At 34.0% G+C, this 25,505-nt stretch overlaps 1 protein-coding gene and 1 long non-coding RNA gene across 11 annotated transcripts in view; both read right to left on the reverse strand.

Annotated features, from left to right (window-relative positions):
• Nucleotides 1-25,505, reverse strand: part of Doa (CDC like kinase darkener of apricot) — a 470,031-nt gene that overhangs the window by 331,394 nt on the left and 113,132 nt on the right. For 3 of the 10 annotated variants that reach the window (XM_073960746.1, XM_073960745.1, XM_073960743.1), the window contains exon 1: nucleotides 6,698-6,820. The exons of 6 other annotated variants lie outside the window; for them this stretch is intronic. The gene's annotated coding sequence lies outside the window, so the exon portion shown is untranslated. Of the gene's footprint in view, nucleotides 1-6,697; nucleotides 6,923-25,505 lie in introns of those variants that run through there. One more of the 10 variants, XM_073960744.1, reaches the window with a different exon arrangement.
• Nucleotides 669-5,539, reverse strand: LOC141389358 (uncharacterized). Its single transcript, XR_012409026.1, has 3 exons — nucleotides 2,896-5,539; nucleotides 2,206-2,696; nucleotides 669-1,946 (listed from the first exon to the last, which is right to left on the reverse strand). It is a non-coding gene; the product is annotated as an uncharacterized lncRNA (long non-coding RNA).

The following is a 25,505-nucleotide window of genomic DNA, read 5'->3' on the forward strand; positions in this document are numbered from 1 at the left end:
AGACCGAACTTGACCGCTTATAATTCGTCTGAAAGCTGATTGTGTTATGTGTCTAACAAAAAAAAAATATGAATATATCCCTATCCGTTCAAATGTTACGGAATTTTGACCAGGAAAAAACGATTCTGAACCACTGTGCGTCGTAAAGGGGGCCGCAAGAACAACTCTCTGAAAAAAAATGTCCAAATGACCAGAGAAGAGCTCTTAAACTCCACTTTTTCTGAACTTTCTCTATCGAGAAAACTCAAAAATCCATGAAATCCAAGAATATAACATGATTTTTTATTATTTTGTTACACCTTTTTCTACTTAAAATGTCAAAATTAATAATATGGATTTTTCCCCAAAATCCTCAGCAAACACTTGTATCAATATCGAAGAACGAAAACAAAATATTGATATGTCTAGATCTGATCAAAATTACAGAATGTTTGCCAAAAGACAAAATGATTCTAAATCATTGGCCATGGTAAAGGTGGGTTATTTTCTATACTTTTATTATGTTTTAGACGTAAAAGTGTAAATTGGTCCATTGTTTTGCCTAATTAGGTATTTTATCAAATAAATTCTTTGTAGCGGACAACATATATAAGAATCGAAAACTTTTTAAAAAAATTACCATCAAAAACAATAATTTTTATCAATTTCGAATTTGAAAATTTCCTTAATTTTATTTGTTAATGCAATTTTAACAGTCAAAATTCTCTTAAATTATTTTCACATCCATAAACATAATTTGACAATTTAAGTGGTTTATTGTGTCGCACACATTACAATATTTAAAAAAACGTTACATTGTTGTAATAATGTGTTGAGTTAATTTAAAACAAAACACTTTTAATTTTTTTTTAATAATTTTTGCTTTCTTTTTTTAAGAATTTATCTTCCATAAATTTTAAAAAATGTTGTTTGCTGCTGGTATTTTCTCTCTCGTCGTGTTATTTATAATTTTTGTTGTTGTTTTTGGATTTTAATAATTTATGTTTTTGTTTAACATAAACACAGGGTGTTGGTCGAGGTTGGTTGTTTGGTTTGTTGTTTTAACATATGGGTCATTTTAATTGCACTTTTTTTAACGATAAATATTAAACAGAAAAATAAACACAACAACAAATCATTGCAGAATGAAGCGCGAACATAACAAATCATTTATAATTGCACAATTTTTTTAAGGAAAATTTTTTAGTTTATTATTAAAATATTTAAAAATTGCAGATTTTTAAGAAGGTTATTTTTCACTTTGGTTTATTTTGTTTGGTGCATTAAATTTTGTTTTTAAAATATTAGAAGATATAAATAAATATTTTGTTTGTATTACTCTTATTAATTGGCAAGAAGCTGAACACGCACTGCAATACATATTTTTTAGTATATTGTTTGGTACATTAAAAATATTAAAAATTTATGTAGAAAAATATTTGCTTTGCATTGCTCCTCCTTATTCCATATTTAAATTTTTAATACTCATAACATGCTGATTTTGATTGAAATCAAAATCAAAATTTTCCACATTAGCAAATGTGCACTAAATTTTATAAAAAAAACCGGTTCGCTTGTTGAAGACTGCATTTCACATGCATTAATAAAATGTAAACACATTAAACCTGCTATCAATTGAAATTCTAGGATCTGATGATTCATCTTTAGTGATTTCCCTACTTTCCAAGATATGCAAAAATATCAATGTGACTGACTGACTCATCAATTATATTGCAATTTTGAAAAGTTCAAGAAAATTGATAAGCGACCAATTATTTAATCAATAGGGTACCATATTGCATCACGGGAAGAAAACTTAAAATAAACATTATTTGTTTTTAATCCTATTATATTGAATATTAAAATTATCCAAAGCAAAGAATCCGCTAAGGTATAATAGATACCAAGCAACGGTATTGACCGGCACTAATATGGCAAAGTACAGAATTTTTCACCGCACATCCAAACTGTTGGAAAAAATTCAATTATACACTCTTTACTTTAATTTTTCCCACAATTTTTGACGACCAGAAAAGTCGATTTAGCAATCACGAATAAAAACTCCCAATGTATGTACCGCTATAACAGCCAACTACAATAAAATACAAATTTGTTTATTGTTTTCGGGTGCCGCAAGATGTTTAGAATAGGACGACATTAATTATTTCCATATAACATAAGGCCAGTTTTCGGACTTTTGCTCCGCTAGATTTGAATTTCGCCCACAGTGCGCCGTAGTGACATCTGGGACACTACCTTAAGGGGATATGGCCATTTATTGAGCAGGAGTTTTTTACAAGAAATCTACAATTTTTTTTTAGAAGATTTTGCAATAGCTTTTTGCTTTGCCCACTTCTACATGTACTTTAAAATGAGCAAAACATTTTGATTTTGTAAAATTTGTAAGTGGTCATAACCCCTCAAGCAACCTATGAAGATAGTAATCTAATACGCATCGCACTTCGGTTTAGTATCCACGAATTAAAATATCTTACTATAAAAATACATAGAAGAATAAAGAAAAAACCCCTCTAATGCTGACCACACCCCAAAGGTTTTAAGGACCTTTATATAGAAACTGCCTTTCAGGGCGATGGAATGGGAAAGGCGATCACTAATTGTGATGCACTTTGGCTCCCATGAATTCGGTAGTGACTAAAACATCTAGTTTAACCTTTTTCCAAATCACTTCGGTGAATGAAAGACTATCGAAAACACTACGCGGTGTCATAGGGGTTTTTTTCACCTTTAAGGCTATTTTCTCAGGAAGTATGGACTTGCCCCTGATGAAACTTGTATCGTCGTATGGGGAGCAGTGAATACAAGTTGCTACAACAAAAATCAAAGCGATTCGTGAGCAGGTCCTAAACTGAACTTTTCCGAAATTTTGTGTGGGAGGTAACCGAAGGAGTTGACCGATTGATATTAAATTAAAGGAGGATAATACCAAAAATATATTTAGCGAACATAGCACCCATGACATTATGCACAAATGCCAAAATTGAAAAGTAGAACATTGTCGTCCGGACTACAATAAACTTCTGACGATGAAATGGGCACGATAGGCTAAGTATACAAAAGCGGCACTGAATGACGCTCTCATCATGTACTTTTTTCTAGACATGTTCGAACTATATGAACAATTTTGTAGGGGAAAGATATTTTTAACAGTAGTTCTACAATCAAAAAAAAAAAAAAAAAAAATACGGGAACACAATAATCGACTCGTATCACTAACTTTTTGCAGAAAGTGTGCACGTGTCACGATCGTGACACTAAACAACGACAACTAAGCACGACAAAGTAGTAAACACTTTAGTTGTTGTTTAGCGAACAAATTACGAACAGACACAACACAGAAAATGGAAATCAGGAAGCTGCAGACCGTAGCAGTATATTCCAATCAACATACTGAATTTCTTCATGAAAGCGATCTTCGTCCATGCCACGACACTAATATACGTGATTCACCCCAGCAAACCAAATGTCGGATGTCCGACACGTCTGAAAAATTTCGGAAGCAACGTCGTTCAGATTTCGTTCCGATTTCTAAACGATTTTTCGGAGCGGAAATAGTTCAGTTTTGTACCGATTTCGGAACGAATGTCGGAAAGAAATTTCCTTTCCGAATTTCCCAAGGATTTTCTTCAGATTTCGTTACGAAATCGGATTGAAATCGTGAAATTATGTCAACCCCTTCAGACAACTAAGATGTCGTTACGATTTCGGATCAGACATCGGACGTATCGTCCGAATTTTATTCCGATTTCGTTATGATGTCGGCACGATTGGTTTGCTGGGGCGTTAATACAGAAGAGAAGAGTGTGGCAACAAATACAGATTGCTTGCTCAGATTATAAAAATCACTTTTCTATCTGTTGGTATCCAATACACGCAATGAAGAGCATCTAGCACATAAGATGATATTGAAATATACAGCCCAGTCGGTGGTCAGACACCGGACAAGGGAGACTTCTCTCATATTAGCTCAATGATATGGGACCTACTGTTTATCGCCGAGTCCGAACGGCGTCTCTTAAAGACGCCACTTGCATAGAAGTTTTATATGGCTGAAATACTGGGGAAACACCATTGAAAATTTTGATATTGCCTGGTCGGGGAATCGAACCCACGACCTTCAGCGTGCAAGGCGGGTGTACATACCATTGCACCATGGTGGCAGCCCCATATTGGGGTTTAGACCTAGAAAATACGCTGTTGATTAGATCATTACCCCCTCTCAAATCCTGGAGAAGACTCAAGAGGTGCAAATCGAGATTTAACATATTTTTATACCCTCAGCATTTATGCTAACGAGGGTATATACACTTTCATAGGGCAAAATGTGCCTCATCGAAATAATGGTTTTAGACCCCAAGTATGTTTGGACGAAATGTGTTTCAGACAATTTGGAGTCGATTGAGCAATGTCCGTCCGTCTGTCTGTCTGTCTGGCTGGCTGGAGCGCACGATAACTCTCGAAGGGATGAACCGATTCGGTTCAAAATTTGGCTTTCGTAATATTTTGTCCAAACTTAGTTTAAGTTCGAAGATGGGTTATATCGGTCCACTCCTTCCGGTACCTCCTCCACAAAAGTTTGAAAATGTTCGGAAAATTTATGCGCACGATAACTCTTTAAGGGAGTAAAGGATTTGGTCCACACTTTGCATATCGTGAAATTCCTACCAGACTTAGATAAGGTTTCAATATGGACTCCATCGGTCCACTCCTTCGGTTACCTCCCACACAAAATTTCGAAAAAGTTCAGTTTAGGACCTGCTCTCGAATCACTTTGATTTTTGTTGTAGCAACTTGTATTCACTGCCCCCCCAGTACAAGTTTCATCAGGGGCAAGTCCATACTTCCTGAGAAAATAGCCTTAAAGGTGCAAAAACCCCTATGACACCGCGTGTAGTGGTTGGAGCGCAAGATAACTCTCGAACGGATATACCCATTCGGTCCAAAATGTGACCTTCGCAATATTTTGTGCAAAAATAGTTTAAGTTCGAAGATAAGCCATATCGGTCCACTCCTTCAGGTACTATACTATATAGGTACTATATTTGTTTTGTTCACTCCTTCGGGTACCTCCCACACAAAATTTTGGATAAATTCACTTTAAGAGCTGCTCTCGAATCACTTTGATTTTTGTTGAAGCAACTTGCATCCGCTGCCTCAATTACGACAGTAAAAGTTTTTTTCAGGGGCAAGTCCATACTTCTTGAGAAAACAGCCCGAAAGAAGAAAAAAAACACCTATGACACCATATGTAGTGGCTGTAGAGCTCGAACCGAATACTGCGTTCGTCCACACTTTGGATATCTTAATATTTCTTCGAATATTAGATGAAATTCGAAGGTAGCGCTTATAGGTCCAATGCTTCCGGTTTAGTTAAGGGTCTGTTCGAGAATTCTTTGTACATTTTTACCGAAGGTTTCCCTAGTGGCCCGATTATATGCTTTTCGTGGGTTAGTATGGTACAAAAGCCCTATCTATCGATATCCCCCCGCAAATTTTTAAGCTTTAAACTAAACCATATTTCTCTCGGTTTGTACGCCCATACATTTTTTTGTAAAAAGAGTATTTCAATCCACACAGGCTAAGGGTATATCTCTGTCGGCAAAGGCGACTGATACTTTTTTACTTGTTTACCAGAAGGCTGCCTCGAAAGGCCCTGTCCTCTCTAAGGTATTTCAAACATGTCTGAATTTGGACGGAAGTATTAAAAAGTGTGGTATTAAAATTGGAAAGACAAAGTAAATTATGTAAACGTTCTCTAATTATTTATTTCGTCAATAAGAAGTTTAATTTAAAAAATTAAAATTTCTGATATTTATGTCAGATTTTTTATTGAAATCTACAATCATCTTTGCGGAATTGTAAGCGAGTAAATGAGTCTCCTGTAACTGATTATTATAGTATTTAAAAAAGAAGGAAAAAACTCCTAGTTAAACTTCGTATGAATAGTTTATGTAAATATTTATATTTTAAAATATCATTATTGTACTACTTATTCATTATTTTAGTTAGATATTATTTAGATATTATTTTTAGTTTTTATTTTATATTTTTATTATATCTTTATTTTTATATTGTTAAATTTTTTTCTATTTTAAATAAATATTACTTTATTTATTTTTATTTCTGTATTCAATTGTTCTATTTCATAGAAGATTATATTGAATTTTGATACGCGTTGTCATATTTTTTGTTGTTGAAATTTTTATTTTTAGTTATAATAAGCGTAATATTTGTATTTATATTTTAAGATAAATTTGGATTTAATTTTAATTTGGATTTTTTCGTATAAATATCTTTATTTTTGTTTTTGAAAATTTCAATTTTTTCATATTTGTTAACATTTATTTAATTTACTTATTTTTAATTTGTATATATTTAATTTGTATGTTTTTTGTTTATTATAGCATTTCTTATTTTTTGTGCAATATTTTTTGTACAAGTTCCAACATATTATTTTATTATTATATTTTAATAATTTTTATTAATTTAATTGATTTTTGTTTTAAATCCAACAATTTTATTTTCCGCAATTTTTCAAAAATAATTTATTTCAACATTTTTGTAAAATTTATTAAATTTCTTTCCAAAAATCACTTTCAAACACTTTTCACAGTAATGTAAATTTTTCTCATATTTTTATATCCATTAAAACTTCATTTAAATCTTAAAACCATTCATTTTTTGGCCATTTATTTACATTTTCTTGTGTTTAATACAAAACGACGAATGCACACACGTTGTTGTTTATTTAAACAAACAAAAATTCCGTAATATTTAACGAAAACACCTCCATTCGCTTTAAAATAATCGCATCGACTGAATTCACAAATGTTTTGGATCTTTTCAACAAGTGTCGGCGTCGTAACGTTGTCGCGCCCCGCAATCATTGTGTGTGAGAATGTGATATCCAACCAAAGACTACAGAGTAGAGTAGATAGTTGGTTAAACTCTCAATAATAATATTTGAAAGAGCAAAGAAAAATCAGTTGGGGAGTTGGAGCCATACAGAGGGAGAGTAGCGAGTGGTGAGAGCAAGATCAAAATAGTATGCCCGGAGCAGACAAGCACCGAAAACCACAAGTTAAGATTCAATCAACCGATTTGTTGTGGTTTATTTTTTATCTGTTTGTCTTTTTCAAGTAAAAAAAAAACAAAAACAAGAAGTTGACTAAACTCGATCAAAAAAGGCAAAAAACCACCTAACGAAACAACAAAGGCGAATTCAGCACAGCTGCGAACGTTGTCGTTTCTTGAAAAGTGGGTTGTGGGGATTGAGTATCGGCGTGAGTGCGATCGTGGTGTTGCAATTGTGTTAAAACTTTTAACTTAAAAGTGTGGGGGCAATGAATTCGCCGCATTATTAACAAAAAAAAAAGATGCAAACAATTTGTTGAGAGAGCTAAGAGTGCGATCCAAACCTAACGTGTGTTAAATTCTCACCAAACACAAAAACCATGTGGGGCTTGATTTTTTTGTTTGTTTCTTTGTTTGTTTACTCAAGTGTTGTTGGCCTGGAGATTGATGGTAAAGACCAGGAGTATAATACCCTATAAACGGTGTATAATAGACGTATATAAAAGGTATTCTATCGATGGAACCTGTATATATGACCACCAGTAGTAGGTTTTATAATTCGTGAAGACCTCAATAGAAAAGCTTCTAATTAGACCCGCCATTCTAATTAGAGAAGTCCCCAATTAGATTTCTTCTAATAGTAGAAAATCTCTGTATAAAGTCTTCTAATTAGAACAGGTTGCAATAGAAGACATCCTTATTAGAAAAGACCGCAACAGATAGTTTTCTAATTAGACGGGATTTCTATAGTAGATTTTCCTATCAGTGATCCGTTAGTCATTATGTAACCCATTACAAAGTAATATATACAAAAATAACTACTTATATTACCCCTTACCCTAAGTAAGGTTGGGTACTTTTTTTTTAAAAAACAAAGAACAGTTGTGGGTGCACATGTAAACACATGTACGAATTCAAACAAACCTTAATGTTCGTACGCGTGGCCGAGTATGTAGTGTGTTAGGCTAAAAAGCAGAAGTTCGTGTGTTCAAATCCAGCGGAGGACGAAATAAAAAAAAAATAAAATAAAAAATTTGAAGTGTGTTGAAATTGAGAACAAATTCCACCACAACTGTTCTAAAAATAGAAAATATAATTTTTTAACTTATAGCTTATTTTTCAACCTCCAGTGGCCATAAAATTACTAGTTGTTCTAGTGGTTATATTGGTCATAGAATAACTAGTTATTCAGTGCGAGATGCCCTTGTTAAAATAATGGGTTAGTAGGGGTTTTGTAAGTAGTTAAGACTACCAAAAAGTACTAAAAAACCCATTATTTTGGTAGAACTTTTTTTGCTGGGAAGGTCTCCTAATTAGCGAAGAAAACTAAAAGTCTCCTATTTAGAGAAGGCCTAAATAGATGTCTTCTAATTAGAAAAAACTGAATACGTCTTCACAATAGAAGACATCCATGGCAGACCTTCTCACAATAGAATACATACATGGAAGGTCTTCTTAATATCGAAAACCTCGATAAAAGGTTTTCCAACTATAGAAGGCCTCAATAGAAGGTCTTTAAACTACAGAAGACATCCAAATATATTCCTCAAACTATAGAAGACCCCAATCCAAGGTCTTTAAAATACAGAAAACCTCTATAGAAGGTCTTTTAACTAAAAAAGCTGGACTTTTCATTATAAATACCGCAATAGAATGTCTTCTAACTATAAAAGACCTCAACAGGAGGTATTCTAACTCAATGGAAGGTATTCTGTAACCTCAATTGAAGGTCTTCTAATTATAGAAGATTTCAATAGCAGGTCTTCTAGCTATAGTAGACCTCAATAGCAGGTCTTCTTACCATAAAATACCTCAATAGCAGGACTTCTAATTATAGAAGACCCTAATTGCTGGACTTCTAATTATAGAAGACCTCAATAGCAGGTCTTCTAACTTTAGAAGACCTCAATAAAAAATCTTCTCACAGTAGAAAACCTCAATAGCAGGTCATCACATTATAGAAGACCACAATAGGTCTCATAACTATAAAATACATCAAAAGCAGGTCCTTTAACTATATAACACCTCAATAGCGGGACTTCTAACTATAGAAGACCACACTAGAAGGTATTCTAACTATAGAAAACCTCAATAGAAGGTCTTCTAATTATAGAAGATTTCAATAGCAGGTCTTCTAACTATAATAGACATCAATAGCAGGTCTTCTTACCACAGAATACCTCAATAGCAGGACTTCTAATTATAGAAGACTTCTATAGCAGGTCTTCTAACTATAGAAGACCTCAATAGCAGGTCTTCTAACTATAATAGACAACAATAGCAGTTCTTCTTACCATAGAATACCTCAATAGCAGGACTTCTAATTATAGAAGACTTCAATAGCAGGTCTTCTAACTATTAGAGACATCAATAGCAGGTCTTCTTACCATAAAATTATAGAAGACTTCAATAGCAGGTCTTCTAACTATAAGAGACATCAATAGCAGGTCTTCTTACCATAGAATACCTCAATAGCAGGACTTCTAATTATAGAAGACTTCAATAGCAGGTCTTCTAACTATAGAAGGCCGCAATGGCAGGTCTTCTAACCATAGAATACCTCAATAGCGGGACTTCTAACTATAGAAGACCTCAATAGCGGGACTTCTAACTATAGAAGACCTCAATAGAAGGTATTCCAACTATAAAAGACCTCAATAGAAGGTCTTCTAACTATAGAAAACCTCAATAGAAGGTCTTCTAATTATAGAAGATTTCAATATCAGGTTTTCTAACTATAGTAGACCTCAATAGCGGGACTTCTAACCATAAAAGACCTCAATAGCGGGACTTCTAATTATAGAAGACCTTAATTGCAGGACTTCTAATTATAGAAGACCTCAATAGCAGGTCTTCTAACTATAATAGACATCAATAGCAGGTATTCTTACCATAGAATACCTCAATAGCAGGACTTCTAATTATAGAAGACTTCAATAGCAGGTCTTCTAACTATAGAAGGCCGCAATGGCAGGTCTTCTAACCATAGAATACCTCAATAGCGGGACTTCTAACTATAGAAGACCTTAATAGCGGGACTTCTAACTATAGAAGACCTCAATAGAAGGTATTCCAACTATAAAAGACCTCAATAGAAGGTCTTCTAACTATAGAAAACCTCAATAGAAGGTCTTCTAATTATAGAAGATTTCAATATCAGGTTTTCTAACTATAGTAGACCTCAATAGCAAGACTTCTAATTATAGAAGACTTCAATAGCAGGACTTCTAATTATAGAAGACTTCAATAGCAGGACTTCTATTTATAGAAGACTTCAATAGCAGGTCTTCTAACTATAATAGACATCAATAGCAGGTATTCTTACCATAAAAACCTCAATAGCAGGACTTCTAATCATAGAAGACTTCAATAGCAGGTCTTCTAACTATAATAGACATCAATAGCAGGTCTTCTTACCATAGAATACCTCAATAGCAGGACTTCTAATTATAGAATACCTCAATAGCAGGACTTCTAATTATAGAAGACTTCAATAGCAGGTCTTCTACCTATAATAGACATCAATAGCAGGTATTCTTACCATAGAATACCTCAATAGCAGGACTTCTAATTATAGAAGACTTCAATAGCAGGTCTTCTAACTATAATAGACATCAATAGCAGGTCTTCTTACCATAGAATACCTTAATAGCAGGACTTCTAATTATAGAAGACTTCAATAGCAGGTCTTTTAACTATAATAGACATCAATAGCAGGTCTTCTAACTATAGAAGACCTCAATAGCGGGAATTCTAACTATAGAAGACCTCAATAGCGGGACTTCTAACTATAGAAGACCTCAATAGAAGGTCTTCTAACCATAGCAAACCCCAATAGAAGGTCTTCTAATTGTAGAAGATTTCAATAGCAGGTCTTTTAACTATAGTAGACCTCAGTAGCGGGACTTCTAACTATAAAAGACCTCAATAGCAGGTCTTCTAACCTTAGAAGACCTCAATAGCAGGACTTCTTATTATAGAAGACCTCAATAGAAAGTCTTCCAACCATAGAAGACCTTAACAACAGGACTTCTTATTACAGAAGATCTCAATTTAGATGACCTCAATACAAATAGAAGACCTCGATAGCTGGTCAAACTATAGAAGACCACAATGGACGGTAGCAAAATTATAGAAGACCTCAATAGCGGGACTTCTAACTATAGAAGACCTTAATCGAAGGTCTAACTATAGAACACCTCAATAGAACGTCCTCTAATTATAGAAGACATAAATAAAAGGTCTTATAATTAAAGAAGACCACATTAGAAGGTATTTTAACTATAGAAGAAATCAATAGCAAGACTTCTAACTATAGAAGACCACTATAGAAGGTATTCTAACTATCAATAAAAGGTCTTCTCACTGTAGAAGACCTCAACAACAGATCATCAAACTATAGAAGATCACAATAGAAGGTATCATAACTATAGAAGACATCATAAGCAGGTGTTTTAACTGTAGAAGACCTCAATAGCAAGACTTCTCACTACAGAAGGCCTGTAGTGGGATTCTGTAACTAATTTTTGCTTTTACCGACAAAAATCGGTAAAATTAAATCGCAAAATTATCACTAAAAACATAAAGAAAAGTTGGCATCACTGTTTGTGTCGGTAGACGCTAGCGACTACTTTTTATTCATCGTTAACTTACCGAAAAATTTCGTTAATTATCGAAATTATAAGCATTTTAATTTTACCGAAAATTATCGATAACAGCAAAAATGAGTTACAGAATCCCACTACTGGATACCAGGTCTCCTCACTGTAGAAGACCTCAATAGCAGGTCATCAAACTACAGAAGATCATAAGTATAGAAAACATCAAAACAGGTCTTTTAACTGTATAAGACCTCTATACAGGACCTTCTAACGATATAACCTCCAATACAAGGTCTTCTAACTATAGAAGGACCTAGTACAAGGCCTTCTAATTACAGTATACCTACATACAAGTTTTGCTAACTATGGAAGGCCTCAATACAAGGTATACTGACTATAATATATATAATATAAAATATATCTTCTAAGTGTAGGAGATCACAATAGAAGGCTTCTAATTATATACCATCTCAATATTATGTCTTTTTGATCTTTAGAATAGATCTCAATAGGAGGTCAATAGAAGAAAATGCACTAGAATTACCTGCATAAGATCACAAGGAAATTTCCATCCCTGGCTCTTAGCGTCAAACACTTCCCACATAATTGTTTCCACTGGAGCGTTTTGGCACCATTGAAACAATCAACAACCTCATGTGTTGGAGCACTTTTACTCTCTTCAAGAATCAAGAGTTGTTTGTTTTACACATGCACTGAGAATGTGAGAGATTCAAAGAGCTGTCAAGAGTGTGAACAAAATATTAAATGTGTTTCTCTGCATATAGGAGGAGGAAAAAACGCCAAACAGAGTGTGAATGAATAATTCATAATATCAAAATAAACATTCAGAGGGGTTGCTCCGTCGTCAGTCAGTCAATCAGATTAATCATTTGTCTTTTCTTTCTACATGGGCTTCTTTCTTAGTTACTCACATTTGCTGTGAGGTATATTTATGTGGGTTTTTCTCGGTCTCTCTCTCCACAACCAACCAAAATGGACAAAATAAGCAGAAATGATTAAAAATCAAGGCACATAGCCAAAACCAATTGCGGCAATAATAATAATTATAAACAAATAGGCTTTACTTCTAAGCCAACCAAATTAAGTTGGAACATAGAGTCGAGGTGGAATACGGCAACAACAACGACAATCAAGATCTCGATCAGAGATCAAATGGGGGAGCGTTAGCTTGGCTAGCTGCTTGTTTGTGAGTAGTTTTGGGTTTTGAAATTTATTATGTTGTTTTTTGTTTGATTGGTTTTTAATTTCTTAATTATGGCAAAAAACGTGTTCGATTATTTAGTATTTTTTTCTAGTGAGTATTATTAGAGAATAGATAAACATAATAATTGTGGGTGAGAGAGAGAGAGAATAACACATCGATTGAGGGTGTTAAAAGAGTTGTGGATAGAGAGATTTTTAAACAACATAACCAGCTAATGTTTATTGGTAGGAAAAGAAGATTTGAAAAGATTTCAAATAAATGGTATAGCGTAAAACCCAAATCTGTAACAATCGTAATTTTGTGTTGATTTTTTGGGGTTTTGTTTTGGACAAGAATAGTTTTCGTGTCTTAAATTCCATAGATAATTGCGGGTAGGGTTAATAAACCACAACTTTTTTTTGGCAATGACCTGTGTTACTGTTTAATTAATTCTATTTTACTTTTAGTAAAGAAACGACCACTAATTACTGCCAAAGAGTGGTTCGGAAACTGGTTCATGATCAATGTAACTAATATGAAATGTAAAAATAAAGTCAATAGTAGATCAAATTGAGAAGTAAGATTTAAAATAGCATGAAGAAAAATAATTTCGGGGTAAGGGTAAGGGTACGAATTAGTTTATACATTGTAAGTGGCATCCATAACCAGATTGATTGGGAAAAATAATTTTCTCGAAGGAAAAGTGTCTGAATAGTTGGATGTTAAATCAAAATTTTTGAACTACATTGTAAATAATTTTTATGAGTAAAGTCTAATTTTTACAGTAGTTTAACAAAATGCACAGCACAACTTCTACAAAAATCAAAAATTTTAAAATTAAAAAAATCATATTTTACGGCTCCGACACAGGGGTAGAGCGGGCAAACTATCAATAGTCCGACTATGGTTTTAATGCATTGGTAAAATGACCCAAAGGTCTAAAGTATATGGTTACCAACAGAAATGACTGGTGGGCGCGATATCTTTCGAGAGGAATGACTCCCAAAGTAAGACCCACTTACAAATCGACTGTTTCGGTCAATACCTTTAGGTGGATGAAGTAGTATTTATTTTAACATGTACAAAAAGTATCAGTCGGCTTTGTCTCAGTCTGTGTGAATTGAAAAAAACTTATGAACGTAACTTGCAGACAAAAATATGGATTTAGATTAAAGCTACAAAGTTTTGCGGGGGAGGTATCTAAAGGAATTGACAGACATAGTCCATTTTGTAAGTAGGTCTTATTTTGGGAGACATTCCTCACGATAGATATCGCGCCCACTAGTAATTTCAGTTGGTCACCATATAATTAAGACCTTTGGACCATTATATCAGGAAACATAGACTTGCCCTAGAAAAACATATTATCGCTGTAAACAGGGACTCAAGGGGTACCTTCGGTAAAAATTTCCAAAGGATCCACAAACAGACCCATAACCGCACTTAAACAAAAATGTTGAACGTTAGTGTGAGTGATACTCCATGCAGTGGACCGATAGGGCCCACATTTGAACATAAATTAAGCTTGGACACAATAGCTTTGTTCCTCTACTTTTTAATGGGAAAATGGTAAAAGAGAAAACTGTCAAAATAGCTCTCTCATGACCATTTTACCAGAAAAGTAAAGAAACGAAAACAAATTGTAGATCTGGTAGCAATGTCAAAAAGAAACATAAAAATTTACTTTTCTTCTTTTATTTCACAGTTTTTAATTTTGTTTTGTCAGCATTCGCTTTTTTCTTCTGTTTTTGTACCTCCCCCACAAAAGTTCAACTTTTTTCTGTAAAATGGTTTGAACGATAACTCTCGAAGGGAGCAATCAAAACTTTGCACATCGTATTATTCCTTTTAGATATAGATCTGGTTCGAATATGAACTATATCTGTCCACTCCTTCGGGTACCTCGCACACAAAGTTCGGATAAAGTGAAGTTTATGTTAAGGGCTCCTCTCGGATGGTTTTGGAATTTTTTTCAGTAAGTTTTCCTTGCGGCTCCCTTTATGACGGTACAATTTTTTTCTTTCGGATGTCTATACTTCCTGTGATATTGGCCTAAAAGCTCCAAAAAACCCTGACGGCACCAACCAAAATGGCAAATCCGCAAGATAATCCTAGCAGGGAATTTCTGATTGGTGCAGGCTTTGCACATCGTATTATTTCATCCAGTCATGTATCAGGTTGGAATATGGATTGTATCGGTCCACTCCTTCGAGTACCTCCCACACAAAATTCGGATGAAGTGAAGTTTAAGTGCTCCTCACGGATCGTTTTGAAATTTTTTTCAGTAAGTTTTTTTTGTTGCTCGCTTTACGACGGTACAATTTTTTTGCCGGAGTAAGTCAATATTTCCTGAGATATTGGTCTAAACCTGACGGCACCAACCAAAATGGCAAATCCGCAAGATAATCCTCGCAGGGAGTTTTTGATTGATGCAGTATGGGATTGAAATATAGACTATATCGGTCCACTCCTTCGGGTACTTCCCACACAAAATTCGGATAAAGTGAAGTTTGGGAGCTCCTCTCGCATCGTTTTGACTCTTTTTCAGTAGATTGTTGGAGCGGCCTCATTTACAGTGGTACATTTTGTTCCGGAGTAAGTCAATACTTCTTAAGATAACGGCCCAATAGCTTCAAAACCCTGTCGGATATTGTGCAAGATAACTCTAAAACTTTTTCAAAAATTTCTTTCAAACTTATTTTAACATAATTTATTATTTTGAGTCCTTTATGAGGAAGATTCGTTGCCAAAAATGTTTGGTATATGTCAATGATTTGGTATAAGCCCACGTTACGGTACCTACAGATTTTAAAGCAAACTCAAACTTGGTCAGTGGCTGAGGGTATTTCTCCGTCAGCACAGCTGACTGATACGTACTTGTTTTTTTTTTCTTCATTGACATTTTTTGCTTCATAACCGTCAAACAAATGGCGAACAATCAGTCCTACCATTTTTACCCGAAGAAATTTGTCTGGTAGCCTGTGGTAGAAGAGAAAGACAATAAGGATCTCTCTCCTCTCCCTCTCTCTTAAAAATTGCTTCCAGTTTTACCACTTTTTGTGGTTAAGGAACACTTTGCAGGTTAAAAATGGTGAGAAATGGAAAAAATTTAACTTCAGCTAAGTAAAGGAACATGACTAATATTCCGAGATCCAAAGTTTGGACCAAAGCACCACCTTTGAAGTTTATTTAATATTCGAAGAAATATCACGATATGCGTCATTTTCTCAAGTAGTATGGACTTGCCACTCAAAAAACGTATACCATCGTAATAGGGGTCTTGAGTCCAACCTATTGCAAGAAAAATCAAAATGGTTCGAGAGGTGGTCCTAAACCGCACTTTTTCGAAATATTGTGTGAGAGGTACCCGAAGGAATTGTCATCTATAGTCCATATTCTAACCGGATATATGTCTCGTAGAAATATTTCGATGTGTAAAGTATGGACCAAATCGGTTACTGCCTTCGAGAGTTATCGTTCGCACCATTTTAGCGAAAAGTTTTGAACTTTTGTGGGGGAGGTACCCAAAGGAGTGAGTACTGAAAGGAGTTGACCGAATCAGTTTATTCGTCCGAATAGGGATGTGTAATCGAAGTCAAAAGTCGACTTTTCAATCTTTCAATTTTTACCTCCAACTTAAAAGTCAACTTTCCGATCTTTCGATTTTCAACACTAACTAAAAACTCGACTTTTCGATCTTTCGATTATGATCAAAGTCGACTAAATTCCATTTTACTTGATTTTTTGATTATGATCAAGATCGACTAAAATCGATTTTAGAGCTGTTTTGATACATAATGTTGTCAACAGAGTGTGTCATTTTAAAAGTTGTTGTGTTAAAAATCGTGGTAAGGAAAGTCGAAAGCCGACCATGAAAAGTCGACTTTTCGATATTGTCTACTGTCAAAAGTCGACTTCGATTTTTAGACTTTTTAAACCGAAAAGTCGACTTACCTACCCTTATTCGAGAGTTTAGTATAGCTATTCTGATATTTATAGCTTTCCGGTCATTTTTTCAGGAAGTATGGACTTGCCCCTGAAAAATCTTGTACCGCCATAATGGGGGCATCGAATACAAGTTGTTACAACAAAAATTAAAGCGATTCGAGAGTAGGTATTAAACTGAACTTTTTCAAAATTGTGTGTGGGAGGTACTCAAAGGAGTGGACCTACGCAGTCCATATTCGAACTTCGTCTGGTAGAAATATTGCGAAGTGCAAAGTATTGACCAAAGTGGTTAGTCCTTCAAGAGTTATCGTGCGCATAATTTTTTCGGAAAAAAAAATTGAACTTTTGTGGGGGAGGTACCCGAGTTAGTGGGACCGATATGATGCATCTTCGAACTTAAACTAAGTTTGGACAAAATATTACAAAAGCCAAATTTTGAACCAAATTGGTTAATCCGTTCAAGAGTTATCGTGCGCTCCAGCCAGACAGACGGACCGACATTGTTAAATCGAATCCAAATTGCCTATACCGGATTTCGTCCAAACATACTTGAGGTCTAAAACCATTATTGCGATGAGGCACATTTTGCCCTATGAAAGTGTATATACCCTCGTTAGCATAAATACTGAGCGTATCATCAACGATTTCAATATTTGAGATTTTAAATATTCAAAACAAATCATTTTAAAAACGCTTAGAACCAACATCTGTTTGTAAAACTAGATAGACATCAGAAAGTAAAATTTTGTGATATTTAAGCGATTGACATAGTTAATTTTATGTTTTAAAGTGACAGTTAATGTCACGTGAACTTAATTCTAAATCAAAGATATTATCAAAAAAATTGAAAGCAATAAATAAAATTTATTATCGAGAAAAACAGCGAATCAGAACATCGTTTAGTATTAATTTATAGTTTATAGTCGATTAATCTTAAAAACAAATGAGGTAAGGTTATTTAGTCGGAGGTTACAGTGATCTACGAAAGATATCATCTCAAAGTCAAATCAAGTTTTTTTCTGTCAATAGAGAAGTGAAGAATTCTCTAAATATTCCAGGGACAAATGTATAGAGTTTGGCAATCTTAGAACAGATATTGTAACATATTTCTAATATTGATTATGCTGTTCCTAAAGTACAAAATATTGAAAGACAAAACATGTTTTGTTATTAGAAAGTCATTTAAGAATCTTTCGCCAATATATTTTTATAAAAATTAATATTGAAAAAAGAATTCCAAAATTGCTATTAAAATATTTTTAATTTAAATACTTGACAAAGTGTCAAGAGGAGTAAGGCAATAATGCTTCAGATGTCATGATATACCATTTTATATGATTTGTTTATTTAAATAATTTTTTATTTATTTATCTATAAAAACCAAAATAGAAAAATGATTATTATTGTCAATGTGGTGGTGGTGATGGTGGTTGATTGTTTGTCCAACTCGCCAAAATGACTGTTTGATTGGGTAGCCTGCTTGCTGCTGCTGCTGACTCTGTAATACAATATTCTGTAATTGTGTCAAGTACATTGATTTGTTTTCTATCAACAAGGAGAAGGAGGTCTGTTATGAAGCAGCCAGCGTTAGCTGGCCTCTGTGCCATAGACATTTCACAGAATTCAAATACAAAGATTAGATACAAATTGCAAATAAAATTCTTAAGTTATTGCAAATCTGTTTTATATATAGAACAGTAACGCCAGCAATAATAGGATGATTTGTTAAATAAAAGTAAGACAACAACAAAAGGAAAATAAAATGAAAATCATTATCTAATTTTAGAATGGAAAATATAATAAATTAGATTAACTGTGCCTTAGGGGATGTGTTTATTTTTGTCGAAAGGAAATGTTTCAAATAAATTGAATTGGGGCGGGTGGATGGTGCCAAAAGTGACTCTTTTTACCAAAACCACAAAAACTCATAGATTGTCAATTTGCAAAGGCAAGAAAAAACATGAATAATATTAGGGGAAAACAAATATATTTCTTTGGCGACAACCGAGACAGAAGGTGTTATAAATGTCTCATTAACCCATATAAATAAAATTCAAATGTGGTTCGTTGGCAGTTGGATCAGTTGAGGACGGCGTGAACGTTTTGGATATTTTTTCAATGTTCGTCACATTCTAACTTAGGGTTTTACGAAAAGAAACTTTGACCACGCCTTCTTTTTTAAATATAACTGTGCAACATTTTTAAGGTAATCTTGTGCAAACATTTTGAGCTGAGGATTTTTTGAAAGTACAGACCCAACGACAAAAACCCTAGTTGGGTTTTGTTGTGTCAGATCTAGCTTGGATTTTATGGCACCATCTAAACATGGTTAAATATTGACTTTTTAAAGCAATTCTGGGCTATATCTCTGAAACCTATGTGAACTTTCATCTGATCTCTGAAGCAAATTTGTGGATAAGGACAAGAATAAAATATTTGGAGAAATAATGAACTGGAAAAACTACATTTATTGCCTCAAATTTTATAAAATATCGAAAATTTCCATAATTTGTATACATTTCGTACCATGTCTCCAAACCCCGTATTTTTTTCATAATGTTTCCTTTTGGAAAAATGTTCGCTGGAATGTAATACACAACTCTTCAGAACGTGTCATTGTTATAAAATGCCTATATCACTTTATTTTCAGTATATTTTTCAAAGATGATTTAATAATAAACTGTTGGTGTGAACGTATTTCAACGTGTTGTAAAAAATATGATGCAAAATACCGCTATAACAACACGAAGTAAGCATTTTAGAGTTTCAGAATGTTCTGAAGAATTGCTGAGAAGTTTATTTGGAAGATTTTTGCAACAGGTTACTTGGTTCAACTCCCAATAGTTTAGCCTATACTGACCAGAATTTCAGCAATTATATACAATTTTCTATATGTTATAGAGTTTTAATTAAGTGGTCTGTTCAAAAGACAAGTTCTACTAGTTTAGGGCTAAAATATGCCAAAGACAGCAAGACCGAATTCATATTCGTTTCTGAGATAACGGTCCGATTAAATGCAAAAATCTTTAGTTTTAGCCCGGTTTAGATGAGGCCCTAATATGGTTTTTATAGTTTCAATATGTACTTTCAAAAAATGCAAACTAGAAGTTGTTTCCAGTGTTGTCCTAAAATGGTCCCGGGTGAAAATATGCTACACACTTTGTTGAATTTCGGAGGAGGTGGGGTTCCTCTCCTATGTGTTTAAAACAGTGTATTTGCAAAAATTATGAATGTATAGGTTTAAAAATTAAAAATTTTGAGATATTGATCGTTGTGTCTCCGACCTTATGGACTTATTGCCTCCCCTGCGACTGCACCCTATAAAAAATTCAGATTTAAAAAAAAAAATTAAAAAATATTTGGAATAATTATGGACTTTTCGGCTTAAAAATTAATCAGAATCTAGGTACTTCCTTCTTTGAGACCTAAAGACCCGACCATGCCTACTTTTTTAAATGTGCTATGTCTTCAAAACTACTGAACCGTTTTTTTATGAAATTTGCACAAATTGTTCAAGGTTTGCCGTGGTAATTTTATACACTCCCCACCATAGTATGGAGGTTATATTAAGTTTGTTTTTCTGTTTGTAACACGTCGAACTAATCATTTGTGTCTCTATAAAGTATATGGTAATATTCAAAAATGTTTTACAATCGTTGAAGTTGAGGTTCACCATTTAATAAGTCACTGTCAATATATTTTATACAATATGAACATATTTATATTAATTGAAGTGTTTTAGCCGGGGTCGCATGAAAAGAAACAGAACAAATAATTTATGTGGAAGCTGTGTTGGTGGTAATATTAAAAAATGGGTAAAAATGTGTTGAAGTTTACAAGTTTTTTTGTGTTCTTTCTTGATTTCTGGTCAAACCACGGAAAATTCAGACCTGAGCTCAAAGAAAGAATTAAAGAATACCCCTTGGGCAACATGGTTCTAATGTATGATATATACACTCTTTCGATATATACACTGCATCCCCCTAAAATCGATGCTGACATTTTGAAGTTTTGAAATCTGGGTTTTTTGAATTTTTCTTATAATTGGAGGGCGCAACCAGATAATTACCGAAACTATTTATTGGATTGTAGAACTCGTGATTCCACGTCATTTGATGTATATCTCATGAATGTGCTTCATACAGCTCCAAAGTCGAAATTTTGGTGCGTAAATTTTCTTTAAAAACCTATTTTATTGCTTCAAAATTTACAACTGTGACTTAGGTACCCTTGAACCCCGCGTGATTTTAGTTTTTTTACGCGTCGGATCTAATAAACCCTTCCGCTTTCAAATCCATCCTCTAAAACGGCGGTTATAGATACCATGAAAGTAGGAAATTCTGCAAAATTATATTTTGATGATTCCGCGCATTGAACCGCGATTTTCTTTGGTTATTTTTACATAAATGGAATCCTTTATACGCGATTATATTATTTTCCGAAACCGTGTGGCTTAAATTGCCGAGATTCTGGAGTAATATTCGTATTTCGTATAAAATAGAATTTGGTAGCACATCCGCGGTTCTTGACAATTTTTTTTTAAATTTGTTATAATGACGTATTTTTTATAGGCGGTCACTGAAATCGGATGCGCCTTATAATCTTATGTACATCGCCAATTAATACCCACATAAAGGTTTTTTGAACAGTTAGATGTAGCTGAAGGCACACTTTGGCCGCTGAATGAAAAGTGGAAAAATCGCTACATATTGATAGAGATGAACTCGCTGTATCTGAGAAGCGCATGCGCCTTAACTGATTTTAAAGAATTCGCGAATTATACGTTTTTTAACTTTTATGTTTTTTCTTTGGTTGTAGTTTCAATATTACTTTCTATTTCATAATCCTATTGTTTATCAAAGTAAGCAAATACACTTTCGGGTTTGTCATCGCATTTTCCCTAAAGAAGTTTCAGCAAAGTCCGTCAGCCCTTGCATCGAAATTTAGCGAGGTAGTAGAATAACTCCCAAAAATGTTTTTTTTTTCTATTTTTCGTATTGAACAAAAAAATATATTTTTGAAATAATATTCCAACAATAAGTTTTCGTCTTTTGTTGTTGCTGTAATATGGCAGTTATAAATCCTATCTTTTAAGTTTTGGTCTCATATTTTTCTACGCGTTGTCTAGAATCTGTACGTATTTTTAATTTTTTTTTTTCGAGTTTTATTTGGACTCTAAATTAGAATAAATTAAATTTACTCCAACATTTTTTCAGTATTTCTTGATTTTCCGCGAAAATAAAAATATATTTAGTAGATATTTAGGCATCTACGGACAGATATTAAATGCTGTTAACGCTTTATTACAGCAAAACTGGAATTTTTAAATATTTTTTGGAGCGCAGCATCCAATTTTGTGAACGCGAACAGATTTGAAACCACGACTTTTTTCTTAATCTATGTTCCAATTGTGGATGTGCTCGCAAAAAATTTTTTAATATTTCTTCCAATGGAATTGCAAAAGAAATTTGAAATGTACCATACCACGAATCCTTCCGATATTTTTTTTTTTTTGTAACGCTGTCCCCATTACTACGGTACAAGTTTTTTCCGGGACAAGTCCATACTTCTTAAGAAATTGGCCTGAAAGCTGTACAAACCCGCTAAGGCACCATTTGTAGTGGATGCAGCGCACGATAACTATCGAACAGAGAAGCCAATTCGATCCAAAATTTGTCAGTCCTAATATTTTGTGCAAACTTAAATCAAGTTCTAAGATAGGCCATATCGGTCCACACCTTTGGGTACCTCCTATACAACAGTTCAAAACTTTTCGCTAAAATGGTGCGCATGATAACTCTCGAAGGCAGTAACCGATTTGTTCCCTACGTTGGACATCGTAGTATTTCCACGAGACATAGATCAGGTTACAATATAGACTGTATATTTCAACTCCTTCGGTTACGTCCCACTCAAAATTTCGGAAAGTTCAATTTAGGACCTCCTCTCGAATCGTTTTGATTTTTCTTGCAACAGGCTGCACTCAAGGCCCCTATTAATATGGTACAAATTTTTTGAGTGGCAAGTCCATACTTCTTGAGAAAATAACCCAGAAGCTGTAAAGACCACCTACAGCCAGCAAGTGTAGTGGCTGGTGCGCACGACAACTCTCGAGCCCAATATTGCGTTGATCCACACTTTGCATATCGTAATATTTCTTCGAATATTTGATAAAATTCGAAGGTGGTGCTTATAGGTCCACTTCTACCGGTATCACCCCCATACAAATTAAAAAAAAAAAAAAATTCCCTAAAATGGTACATGCCATATCTCATAAACGGAGCAACTTTGGATCTCGAAATATTGTGTCCAAACCTAGTTTATGTTCAAAAGCGGGCCCTATCGGGTTACCACCCACACAGATGTTCAAAATTTTTGTTTAAGTGCGGTTAAGGATCTGTTCGAAGATCCTTTGAAATTTTTTACCGAAGTTACTCCTACTATACCTGTTTACAGCGATAATATGTTTTTCGCGGGCAAGTCCATCTTTCCTGATATAATGGTTCAAAGGTCAAAATTATATGGTGACCAAATGAAATAACTGGTGAGCGCGATAACATCAACACCGAAAAAATAAAGAAAATCAAAAATCACTTTTTGAAAAAGTGCCCGATTTCAATCAGAAATCCCAATATGAAGGAATTGAAGCTTTGAACATAAATCAATTTTCGGCAAAATTCTTTTCACCAGTTTCCATTAAATTTATTTTACAACAAATAAAACACACAAACTACACATTACCCAGTGCAAAGAGAGAAATGAATAATTGTTAAAGAAAAATGTAAAAAAATAAATGTTATTAATTTTCATATATAAATATTGATTTTTACATATGCACATGAAATGTACTTTTAAAATGCAATACAAAAAGCCAGCGCAGCTATTATCGACACAAGTCCCCTCAAAAAAACAAAATAACAAGACTTGCATTCATACAAAAAAAAATCATTGAAAAGCGGCATTACTTTCGTTATGGTGTTAATTTAAACAGACCAAGTATAAACAAATAAATAAATAAACAGACAGAAAAATCACTACAACAACAACATTATGAAAAAACAACACTGAATTTTAGACACTAAGGTCAAAAGCCCAGTCAACCAACAATACAACAGAGATCACACATTCCCTAAATCATCAAATCATCATGAAGTGATACGGATGATGATGATACTCGCTTTTTCATGGTTCACAATGGAGGGAGAATCCCTCGAAAAGAATCTTCAAATTCTATGCCCGATATTGATCATATTCCCCACTCCACACCACACCAAACAAATAAAATGTGCGTTCATTGCACTTGGAGAGATTGTTGGAGATTTGAAAATGTTTTGTGTTTTCGTTATTAATTGAAATACGAATAATAATGGCTGTGTTGCCGGCATCCCCCATCTCTAATAGTCACCGCACCACTCAAACAAAGAATGCTTCTTCTGCTGCTAATAGACAAATATTTTTATTGGGGCATCATATATGGAATTTAATTGCGGATTAAGAAAAGGTGTGAACATAATAACAAAAGGGGAAATATATGAGGATACAACGACTGAATTTTATATTTGCTATTGTTACTTTTTGTTATTTTATATTTACCCAAAAAAAAAAACGAAAAGTGTCATTGTTTTAAAAATATGTGATTTTTTTACTTCGCATCAAATTGGTTTTATTCTCCCGACAAGGGAATTTCTTTTTGAGAAACTATGTAAGAGTTTGTAGATTAGGTAAAAATAAAGGTCGCGTCAAGAGGACCAAAGCATTTTAACTGTACTCAAGCAAAAATGTTAATCTTTAGTGAAGAAGGTACAGCAAGAAGTTTGTCAGATATAGCCCATCTTGAATAAGGTTTGAGAAAAATATTATGTACAAAGTTTGGGCCGATAGTTATCGTGCCAACCAGTCATTTAAGTTGGCCATGGACCCACGAAAATTGTTATAAAGAGCCCTTAAACTGCTCTTAACCCGTAGATGTTGTCCGATATAGACCTTGTTGGAACATGACAATTTACAACACACAGAAAAATATATGTTAGAAAAATATGTTTAGATCCAAACAAATATTTGTTTGGGACTGGTTGGCAACCAGATATATGTTTGCAACATTTTATGACAAAGCTCAATTTTATTTGTTTGGGTACCAACATATTTTTTATGTTAGAACATATTTTTTATAGGTTGAGAGAGGATTTTTGTCAAAGAGCGTAACAGCAGGGCTCTCGCTTAAGTTATGAATAAGAGCTGTGTGTATAATGCGCTGGTGATCAAAATATGTTGTGCATTAGTCTCCCTGAGCGAGTCTTTCCTTTGCTAAACCACGACAGATAAGAATAAAGCGAACATATTTTGCAGTTGCAGTCACGTTAACGTATATGGGTGATCTTGGCTGGTATAATGCAATAGAAGACACAGAAGAGACTAAGGGAGGATGAACATTTTTGTTTTTGCTTTGGTGGTGGGTATGCGGTTGTTGTTGTTACGATATATTCTTCCACAAGCAGGCATTTTCTTCTGTAACTCACAGACAACCAGCCTAGCAAGCGAAGAGCAAAAGAAAAAAATGTTATGATTTTTACTCTCAGCCTTTCCACCAAAAATGTGCCTCATCGAAATAAGTTTTAAACCCCAAGTATGTTTGGACAAAATTCGTTTCAGACAATTTGGAGTCGATTTAGCCATATCCG

The sequence above is a fragment of the Musca autumnalis genome, unplaced genomic scaffold, assembly GCF_047663935.1.
Source record: "Musca autumnalis isolate F117 unplaced genomic scaffold, ASM4766393v1 scaffold_1, whole genome shotgun sequence".
Taxonomy (NCBI): domain Eukaryota; kingdom Metazoa; phylum Arthropoda; class Insecta; order Diptera; family Muscidae; genus Musca; species Musca autumnalis.